Source organism: Prunus mume, linkage group LG1 (genome assembly GCF_029339155.1).
Source record: "Prunus mume cultivar Tortuosa linkage group LG1, ASM2933915v1, whole genome shotgun sequence".
In the NCBI taxonomy this organism is placed as follows: Eukaryota; Viridiplantae; Streptophyta; class Magnoliopsida; order Rosales; family Rosaceae; genus Prunus; species Prunus mume.
Window position 1 is genome coordinate 29,205,511 of NC_142698.1, and position 11,650 is coordinate 29,217,160.

General features: G+C 37.2%; 1 pseudogene; it reads left to right on the top strand.

Annotated features, from left to right (window-relative positions):
- The first annotated feature begins 1,298 nt into the window (after positions 1-1,298).
- Positions 1,299-8,843, top strand: LOC148921538 (E3 ubiquitin-protein ligase RSL1-like; annotated as a pseudogene).
- The last annotated feature ends 2,807 nt before the right edge of the window (positions 8,844-11,650 follow it).

Here is an 11,650-nt window from a genome sequence, read left to right on the forward strand (position 1 = left end):
CAGATATACTCACCAAGGCCTTGGATTTTCAGAAACATGTTACACTTCGGCAATCCATTGGCCTTTGCTCAATTGATTGATTAGCTGGTCTGTTCTTTGTCTTCAGCACATTTCAACACTGTTGACTAGTCATCTTGCTTGTAGTTGACTAGTCAAGTCCAAAATTTTTGTGTTTTGTTTTGATGTTGATATGTCACTGTTCATATCTCTCATTTCTGATGGTGTGAATGATTGAATGTTTTTGTGCTTTGTCTGACTTGTGCATAATCCCTTTTCTTGTTTAAGATGCTATTAGATGAGACTTAAATCGTGCTATCTTGTCCTCTTGGTGAACCACGTATCTTAGCTTCATTTTGGACTGCTCTTGTTATTATCTCTTAGCTGGTCTCACTCTCTTAGCCAATCTATTTAAAATTTAAATAAAAAAAAAAAGTGTGACCAATGTAGTCACGGCTCTAGGACGGTATAAGGTGTTTTGATTGAAGAATCTAGAGCAAAGAGCCGTAAAATTGGGCCATTCAAAGCACTTATGTTCGGGATGTGCAAGTAACTCAAAATAAATTATCAAATATTTTGCCATTAGAGAGTGATGATTTTTTGCTGTGAGCCCATACTATGATCATGTCTTAAGAATGCTTTGTATACTTGTTTCTCCAAGAGAGATAAGATATCATCTCTTGTGTCCCTTGGCTCTAAACCACCTTCTCTCCTAAATATGCCTTGTCTCTGAGCATGAATTGCATCTCATTGCCTATCTCTCAGAGTTGATTGTCTATGTACACTGCATATGGTTTTAATCTTTTCTTCTTTTTCATTCACTTTCCTTCATGTGTTGAAGACTTGGTCTAGGCTATTGTGCTAATGCAACTTTGATCACTTGATATATGTGCTAGTTCATGCTTGTGTTTTTAGAAATCAAAACATTGTCTTTCACAGGATCGATATTATTTGCCTGTGCCAATTCTGCCGAGCCACCGCTGAGCCAATTGCTGTGCCAGTCGCTCGAGCCAGCGCACTGAGCCATTCCTCGCTGTTCCTAAACCCCGTACCTGCATGGGTTGACTAGTCATCTTGTGCCATTCTGCCGGGTTGACTAGTCATCTTGCTTGTGGTTGACTAGTCATCCGCTTCGTCTCTTAACCGATGCGCTTGCGTCTTTTTTTTTTTTTGGTCATGTCGTTTGCGCTTTTTTTTCCCTTTTATTTAGGTCATTTCTTTCCTCTTCTCTCTCTCTCTGTTCTCGACTTCTTCTTCTCCATTTCCTTTCTTTCTCTTCGAAATTCATTCCCCTGCTAGCCATGTCTTCCTCAAAGCCTATCCTCACTTCCCACCGTCGTTCCAAATCCAAGTCCACTGAAAGTGTGGATTTCTTTCCCTCAATTCCTAGGGCTCCTAGAACCCGTCCCTCTTCCTCTGTTCCTGACGGAGATTCCTCTCCATTTGTGTCTTCTGAGGCTGCCTCCTTCTTTGAAGAAGTTGTCTCCAAAAGGAAATTTGTTCCTGAGAGGTCTTACCAGTTTGATGCTATTCCTTTGGCTGCTCAGGAGTTTGCAAATCAAATTTTGGAGCACTACCACCTTCATGCCCTAAACTCTCTCTCTGGTAAGTTTAATGCCTCTGTAATTCAAGAATTTTACTCTAACTTTCCTGCTGATCCTAAGGAGTCAAAATTTCAGATAATTGTTAGGTCAGTCCCCATTAATCTGAGACCATCTGTTATCAATCGGGTCTTAGGTTTTCGATCGTGCCCTGGTTTTGATTATTCAAATTTGCTCTTGCTTCTGCTGATTATTCCATTGATCTTTTTAAATATATGGCATACACTGATCAATCCATGCCTTTGACTTCTAAAGGTCTGCCTATCAAGTCTTACCTGTCACCGTTTTATAAATTTTTGTGGGACTTTATCCGTCATAATGTTCTCCCCACTGGGAACAATTTAATCCCACTCTTGCTGCCTGTCAACTCATGATTTCCATGGTGAATCATGATAAAATTTCCTTGGTGATATCCTTTATAATGCCATTCTTGGAAAGACCATTGGTCATGGTACCAAGCACAAGGGGACTCTAGTCTTCCCTTGTCTGATTCAGCGCCTTTGTGAGAAAAATGGGGTGGTATTTCATGATTCCGATCAGTGGCATCCTCCCATTGCTCCTTATGGCAAGGCCTCTGCTGCCCTTAGCCGAAAGTTTCTAGTCTGTGTCGTCTTCCTCCGAGAATGCCTCTCTCGAGATCACCGGCCGCCAAGGAGGAGTATATTGGCAGATCTTTTGAGCCGTATTCCATCCACTTCGACTCCTGCTGCTGCTGCCTTTGATACTCACCGATCCCTGCCACTGTTGAGGACTCGGATGACTCTCGTGGATTCGTGGCTCTTTGGTGTTTTAGCTTGGGGTTGCTCTTGGCTGTGTCCTTGTTAGGAAGATTAATTCTGATAGGTTGTGCATTGTGATAGGGGAAGTTGTTTTGTAATCTCCTTCTGGGTAGTCTGTGCATTTTGCTAGGGGGGATTGTTTTTGTTAACACATTGTGGGTAGTCTGTGCATTGTGATAGGGGGAGTTGTTCTGTCCTGTTTTGAACAACTAGTATTTGACTAGTCATGAATCTATGTTCTGTATTGTTTTTAACCAACTATTGTGTGACTAGTCATCCATATATGAATATGTGCTGTTAACCTTGTTCCTATATGCCTATCACTTTGTGGTTAATCCCTTTTATATGCTGTTTCTCTCTCTCTGCCTTTTTGCACTTTCCTTATCAACAAGGGGGAGAACACTCTCAACCCCACATTGCATATTGTTTTAAAATTTCTGTGATAATATGCTTGTTTTTGTGCCGGGAAGATTGGTTGTTCTTGCAGGAACTTTCACTTCATCATCTCATTAGTCTCGGTTTTAGGTTGAGTGTTCTTAGAGAGTGTGTTGTCAAGGAAAGCCAAAAAGGGGGAGATTGTTAATGTATGGTTTTTACTATTTTCTTTTGGTTTCCCTTGACAACTTTGTAATAGGATGTGTAATGTAATTTATCAAGCTCAAGTCTAGATTAGGGAAAACTTTTATTGGTGCTCTTCTCTAATCTTTGCTCTATGGTAGCTCATGCAAGTTAACAAAGGTATTGTGCATTGCATATCATTACATTAAACAGTCTTCATAAAATGATGACTAGTCATCCGTTTCTCTTATGACTAGTCATCCTTGCTTCCAGCTGGATAACAAACTGTTTTGTCCTATTCCTCTTTCTCTCTCTTTTGCCATCATGGTTTTCGACCTAACAAATTTTTGACTGTAAAGGTCACGTTTTTGGTCATTTGGCGGCTGTCTCTTTTGCGTGGAATTTTTGGAAAGATTGTTTTTGCTTTCTTTCTCTTCTTCCTCAAGAGAGAACCATATACTTTTCATCTATGAGTTTTTCCAATTGATTTCTTTTTGAAAAACTGCTTTTGAAAACCCGAATCTGCATCTAGCTATTCAAATCATCTCTCATTTATATCTAGGTCAGATTCAAGACTGATTTCTTCAAGAGTATGGTTTCTTGAAGAAATTGGTCATTCTCCTTTGAATCCAAATATTGTTCTTGGTTCGTGTTGGAACTTGCAAGCTTGTGCCATGGGATGAACGAGCTGGAGAAGGAGCTGCCATTGCCATGAAGAACTGAGCTTCAAGTTTTGCTAAGTTGGAGAAGGAGATTGCACAAAGGAGGTATTGCTCATATTCCTAAATTGACCTAGGTGAATCTTGAGCTTGGTTGTATTTCCTTTGTAAGAATCTTTTTCTACTTAGTGGATTGCCTGGTCGGTTGATGACTCCCAGTTTTTCCCAATGGTGGGTTTCTGGGTGAACAAAATCTGTTTTGCATATCTGTAATTTTTCTGGGTTTGTGTTCTTGATGGTTGACTAGTCATCTTTATCTGCTGTTTGATGTTTGCATGATTTTGATGATTTCACACACTTTCACATAGTTGTTGCTAGCACAGGGGATGCCTAGATTGATGGGTCCTTCTGAGTGCGTAGGTTGTCACTAGTAATCTTCTAGGTTGCAGGTACATTGTGGCATGATCTGTGTGTTCTCTTGATTGTGATTGTTCATGACTAGCAGTTGACTAGTCATACGTGTATTTGGTCAAGGTTTAAAGTGTGTGAAGATTGCTGAGTTGTTTTGTTTTGGTTGTGTAATTAAATCTACCATTTGTCACCTAAGTACCAATTTCAAGGGATCAAGTCAAGACCCAAAACTCGCAATTCGTTAAGTTTTCTCTTGATTGGTTTATCTCAACCCTCGCCGAGAACACTTAACGCTGCTATTGCGAATTTAAATTCCCAAGTTGTTGTAAAAGGAATCCCTAAAATCCTAATTGGAACCCAAAACCGATCAAAACCAAGTAGGAAACACATTAAAAGCAAGGTACAAAGGTTTAACTGGATAGGGGTGGGCACGATGCACGGTGCGATCGAGTCTCAGATACCGCACCGATACCGAAAATTTAAATCGGTATGGTACGGTATGGTATTATGGTTTGCCAAAATTGATACCGTATCGTATCGTGCCAAATCGGTATCGGTACCATTTGGTACCAAAATGATACAACTAAAAAATGAACTAATTCAATATTCAACACCAAAATAAGTGATGCCTAAGTTACAAATTCAAAGATTCAACATATTCAATATCCATCAACATTTTCAATATTCAATATCCATTAACATATTCAATATCCAAATCCTAATCAACATATTCAATATCCAAATCAACCAAATCAATATTTATCCATCAACATATTCATCAAATCCAAATGGTTAAAACTCATGCATTATGGCTTACAAACCAAAAGAGTTAAACTTATGCCTTATGGCTTACAAAAATACAAACACAATCCAAACATAAATGACAAAAGCATTTGAGAAATTGAAAGGTAAGCGAGAGACAGAGAGCGAGAGAATGAAAAAAATTATATTTCAATAGAGTACTATTCGGTACGGTACGGTATTGACCGGTATCAAAATCTTGATACCGCTACCATACCATACTCGATTGGTACGGTACGGTACCGAATATTTATCGGTACCAAATGAAACGGTATGAAATCGCTACGGTACGGTGCGGTTAGGGTACGGTTTTGGTATTTCGGTTTAAGATGCCCACCCCTAACTGGATCACCTTAGAAGCCCCATACGTAAGATTTCACTGTTACATAACATTGCTAGTAAACTTACTTCTTTGGTTGCACCTTTTTTTTTTTCTCTTACCGGGAAACTTTGAGAATTAACAATACATTACATTGGGGAGGGGGGCACGTTTTTTTCTCCTACCGGGAAACTTAAGAAAGGTCTGGATGCTGCTACATTTTCATGACTCTGTACCAATCCTTGTTGTTTGTCTCATGTTTGCATTGTCTTTGTAGATGCAGACATCAGTTTTGCTATACTTGCGGAGCTGAATGGAAGAGTAGAACATGTTCCTGCGTTCTTCAGGATGCACAATATTGTATAGCGCCATTGTTAACTATTATTATGTTTTTTATTCTATTTTATTGTATTTGATTTTATTAATGTTTCATAGACTTACATGTTGTCTATGACTTTGCTTGGTGTGTTAAGATAGGTTAAGCTGGTTTAGTAATTAGTTAGTAGGATGAGATTCCTTAAATGTTGTTGATAGTGGCTAGAGCTTTTGCTCTTTTATCTCCCATTTTTATCTATCTATTTGTAAGATATGCCTATAAATCTGAGTTTCTTGATAACCTTGACACTCGAATTCGCTCCCTCAGTTATGGTCCTCAACGAATTTTGGACAAGCTTAACAACAATGGAAGAGAGTAGATACAACCAGTAGGACTTTGCACCGAACATTGCAACAACAATTTGTCGTCCTTTCACGAGGAGGGAGATTCACAACTAGGTAGTCAACCCCTTCAACAAAAGGGGAACTTGATCAAGGATGAAACCTTCCAAAATCAACATTTGAAGAAATGGGACTTGTTACATATTATTATGTTTTTATTTTATGAATATGGGTAAATTTCACTTCACTACCCGTAAGTTTCTTGAAATTCAAACTTTACTACATCAAGTATTTTTCGTATCAACTTCGTACCTAAAGTTTAAGTTTTCTATCATGTGTATACATCCGTTAGTCATTCTGTCAAATACTCTGTTAAATGATGACATGACAGGATTTTATGCCACATGATGTGGCATGTTGTTTTCTCAAACAATGATGTGGTTTAATGATTCGTCTATATTTTGCCACATAGAATAAAAAGTTAAATAAATTTTTTTCACAAACGTAATTCAAAAATTTGTAATCAGTAAGAATCTAAGATTTAAAAATAAAGTAATAAATTCAAGAAAACCAAAGATTAATGAGAAGCCTCTAAATTGTCTGGAATACTAAATCTTGTGTACAACAAACAAATACAAGGTGCATGCAGAGAGTATTGCAACAATGAAACTGAAAGTTATTAATAGAAGAATTGCGGAGAAGAAATTGGAAAAAGCCAGCCACCATTAAACAGATCAAGGAGATAAGATCAATATATAAGACTTATAAAAATATTTAAAGATTAACTTCAGAAAAATAAAGGATTTAAATTTATCAATTAAAGAAAACCATGATAGATTTTTTCTCTGAAGAAATAGGAAATTATTGTTGACTGTGAACTCCAAGGGACGAACGAACGACTAAAACCCTTCGTTTCTACTCATAAACCCGCCTTAATTACATGCTCTCTTCTATACAAAAAGGAAGTCGTAATGACCACCTCTCTCTCTCTCTCTCACACACAACCCATCGAGAGGCCTCGTCACAGGCTTTGGTGACGAGCGACTGTTTCAAAGGCTTTGGTGACGAGCGACTGTTTCAAATTGTACTGCAAGGGTTTGCTGAGGGAGGAAAGCCTTGATATTTGGGGTAGGAAGGTGGTGGTGGTTGGGGCTGGAGTTGCCATCTGTGATCGCAGGGACAACTTGATATTCGAAAGTAGGAAGAATCTCAAAAGTTTGAATCATTTTGCTGTGCGGAGCAGGAAAACAGCTGAGCTTTTGGCTCTCATTGACGGCTCTCACTTTGAAGTTGAAAAGGGTCATATTTTTTGTGTGATGATTATATGATTTACCAATATGTGAGTTTTTAAACTACTTAGACTCGTTTTCTCTTATCAGTCCTATATTCATGTATTAACAACATTTTGTCCGTCTAAGAAATTCTTTTTTTCTTGATGATATGATCCAAAAGAGGATTCAAATGATATTCAGCAAGCCAAGTTTTATTATTAATTTAATGCTTATATTCATTATTGTAGTTAACATGAGTTTAATGCAAATAATTGACAGAGGTGATTGACATTTTATTGTCACAGGTCACGAGCACACTTCCTGGAAGTAGCGAGATTGCAGCATTAGTCACTCAAGTGACTCGTTTAGAAAAAAGTTTGCATATTGCAGCCCTTGTCTTGTGTTTAGAGGTGGCATTAAGTTTGCTTCGAAACTTGCAATTGAAGCTACAGCTTTTCAGAGCACCTCCTCTGCAGGAACTTGCAAAGCCATGAGTGTGAAGGAGACTTGTTTGATTTGCTTTGAAGACACTCCTATTGCTCGAATGTTTTCAATTGGTACTTGCCATCACAAATATTGCTTGGCTTGTATGAAACATCATGTGGAAGTAAATTTGCAAAGCGGGATCCTGGCACAATGCCCTCATAAAGACTGTAAGTGTGAAGTGAATATTATAACCTGTAAAAATTTCTTGTCACCTGAACTTGCTGACGTTATGATCGAACGAATCAAGGAGTCTTCTATTCCTGTCACGGAGAAAGTTTACTGCGCATTTCCAACGTGTTCTGCCTTGATGTCCAAAAAGGAGGTCTTGGAACATACCAAGACTTCTTTTGTTAGTGAGGGAGGCAGGAAGTGCATGAAATGCCAGCGTTATTTTTGTGTCAATTGCAAGGTTCCTTGGCACTATGATATGAGCTGCTATGATTACCAAAGATCAGAAACCTATTGCCTCGCAGAAGAGCAATTGCTAAAATCGCTTGCAATGAAGAAACTATGGCGGCAGTGTTCCGAGTGCAAACATATGGTTGAACTTGATAGTGGTTGCTACCACATCACTTGCAGGTGCTCTACTCTGATCCACTAAGTTTGATCAATCTTTTGGTTTCTTCTGTCCTGCTTCGGTTCCTTTAAAAAACATAAACTCAGGATAACCTAATCACCTTAAAAGTCAAATGAGGAATTAGTGATAATCTACTCTAAAATAATCTAACATATGACGAGGAAGATTCGAACCTAGGTGCAAGGGGACGGACTCGCTGTCCTGGCCAATTGGCCTAATCCAATCCGCTCTTTGACCGTGTATATAATAACCTGAAAGAAAGTTATCACATGAGGGGGATAGCATGAGCAGCAACCACACATTATTTGATGATCAAGCCATATATGTATATATATTACTGGGTCGCTCCTAGTAAAAGTTCCAAGTTTTTGGCTTTGGATACTTGAATATCCGTTCCCTTTACTCTGTTGTTTGTCTCTAATGTTTTGCAATGTCTTTATGTAGATGTGGACATCAGTTTTGCTATACTTGCGGAGCTCAATGGAAGAACAAGACAGCAACATGTTCCTGCCCACTCTGGGATGAGCATCACATTATACAGCCATAACGATTGAGAAGTGTAAAACAGATTGGCTGATCCAGTCATGTTTTTCTTTCTTCTTTATGTTCTTTTAGTTTATTTATCATGGAAAGATGTGGTTGTAACTTGTGAAGAGAGAGGGAGGGATGGAAAGAGTGTAAAGCCACTTTGCATTGCTCTAGCTTCTATAATAAATTATTTTCAGTCTCTTCTTTTTCCATTTAAATAAATTGTCCAAACCGTATGTTTAATAAATAAAAAATAACCATGAAATAAGAAAATAATAACAACATCAAACATGTCTCGAATTGTTCAATATTTTGAACCTACCAATATTATATTGTAGTCATTATTATTCATAAGAAACCATGACAGTTAGATCTCTCGGATTCATTTGCAAACGTAGGATCATATGTAGCTTGGAAAAGTTGACTATTGGTATCATGATTAATTTGCAAATCTTTTAAAAGTTATTGAACATAAAATAAAGAAGGGATATGTGAATCATGGCTCCAAGCATCATATGAAGCTTGTCGGTACCACACTCCTTGTTTCCACTGCAAGAGGGTGTATGTATTCCTGCTGCTGCTGGTGGCGGTGCTGCGAAGAGACTTTCACTGGATGAGGGTGTATGTACCCCTGTTGGTGGTGGCAGCGCGAAGTACATAGGATCAAGACAATAATCAGATCAATCAGACAAAACATAAAATACACTATAGAACATTAGATTGTCATTCTTAAAGCACATGATGTTATTTTACTTCCCTAGCCACCATTTAGTGAAAATGTCAATGACAAGTTTAATGTTATGTAAAATGACCACCTTTTAAGAGACTCAACCCCATGATATGTAGTGTTAAGATTTCAGGGAGTACAAAGCTCAGCAGTAGTTGTGGGGTTTATCACATAAGATCTCGACGTTAGTAGTAGTAGAACCATTCATTATAAGGTTAAATACCTTTTTGATCACTGGGTTTTACACAAAAATTTAATTTGGTCATTGAGAAAAAAATGTAGCCAATTGGTCACTGTGTTTCCTAAAATTTACAATTTATAGACATTCTGTTAATTTATGTTAAGTGTAATTTTTATTTTTATTTTTTTAGAAAGCATGTTCAGTCTTCTTTCTCTATCTCCACGAGTTAGGATATATTGTGCTATTAGGGTTTAACAAATTGGGAAAAATCTTGTGATGAAATCAAAATTATGAGGTATAAGGTCATGGATTGGATGCTATATTGAAGCCTAACTCAATTGAGTGAGAACCATAGTGTGACTTCGGATGGCAAGGAGATGTAATCAAGGTGATAGAGACCCAAAATATATTGGCAAGTTGTTGATTCCATTTTAATTTGGTTTGGCTTTTTGATTTTCCTTATACCTCAATATACCCGAATTTGTTGAGTTAGAGGAAGAAAACTGAAGGTGCTTCCTAAAAAATAATGCACTTATTGAAATATAATGGAATGTCTATAAATCGTAAACTTTGGGAAATACAATGTCCAATTTGGCTAAATATTTTTCGCAATGACCAAATTAAATTTTAATATTCTTCAACACTCGTTTGTTTGATTCAAGTTTAATTCGGGGCTTCAATTTTGGGGTTTGATTCGGGGTTTGGGTTTAATCTGGCCTAGTCAACCAGGATGCTCTGATACCATGTTAAGATTTCAGAGAGACGAGTTAGCATCCCACTACTAGCAATACAGATGTCGTCCCAACTTAACTACTTACAAAGCCCAGTGGTGTAGAATTTTATCACAGAAAACCTCGACTATTAATAGTGGAACCACATTCATTATATTGTGTATTTGATTTGGCTAAGTTTTCGTTGAGAGACTTCAATATTCTTCAACACATAGAACTATATTAAAACAATTTCGAAAAAATCTGTGTTTGTGCAAATAATCTCACGGGAGAATATTCGCTTCTGGATTCTTCAACCTTTAATCTTCTTTCTCTCTCCTCCTTGATTCCTGTAAAAAAGATTGGAGTAAATAGACCACACCTATAATACACAAAAAAAAAAAATTCAAGGTGGATTTTCATATTTTAGTGAAAAATAATATTTTGTGGAGAATGATTATGGGTATTTTATTAAGTGATTTTTGGATTGAGATCATTAAATTAAGTGTGTTTAATTTGAAGTTGGACAAACATGACCAAAATACCCCTATGCGTGGATAATTACTAAAATACCCTTGTACGCCAAAAAAAAAAATTTGATTGAAACATGGAGGGCATCAAACCACCCTCCTCTCATTCTTCCCCTCTTGCCTCAAGCTTCCAAATTTGCAATTATGAAAGTGGTGAGTCACCTATTCTAAATTGATGACTCACCTAGCCTAAGATTCCTTAATTAATCATGAATGTATTCTCTTCCTCCCCATTCATTGTATTATCACTCTAAATTGATGACTCACCTCTAAGAATCTTCAATCATGAAATTATTCTTATCCTCATCATTCATTGTATCATCCCTTTCTTCCTCATTCACATATTTTCATCCTCATTCTTCTTTTGTTCTTCTTCAAAAATTCAAAAATTCGTCACTTCCTTGGAGCAGCTGAGAACTCACATTTAGAGAGCTCAAATGAGAAAACTTCCTTCATGAAAGTTGTTCATTTACGTGATTCCTATAACATACTCCATTTTCACCTTAATCCGATTAGTATTGACTCCAAAAACTTGGTATGATCACAGTATGTTTACCATTTTCGGATTTCACAGTAGTATGATCGGTTTCAGAATATTTCTATGACTTCTTGTACTCAAATGACTTTGGTTCCTTCATCAAAGTTGTTCGAAATTCTGTCTATTATAACATATAAAAAATGTAGGTTGATCGGACTTCTATAGCCACCTTAGGAAAATTTAGAGTGGAACTTGTTCTTTGATTATATTGAATTTCTTGTTATAGATGTGTACTTTCGCTCAAATGGTTTGTTACTTGTCATTCAATTGATAAAATTAGCCACTATATTTTCAAGTAAATGATTCTTTGAAGGTGAAAG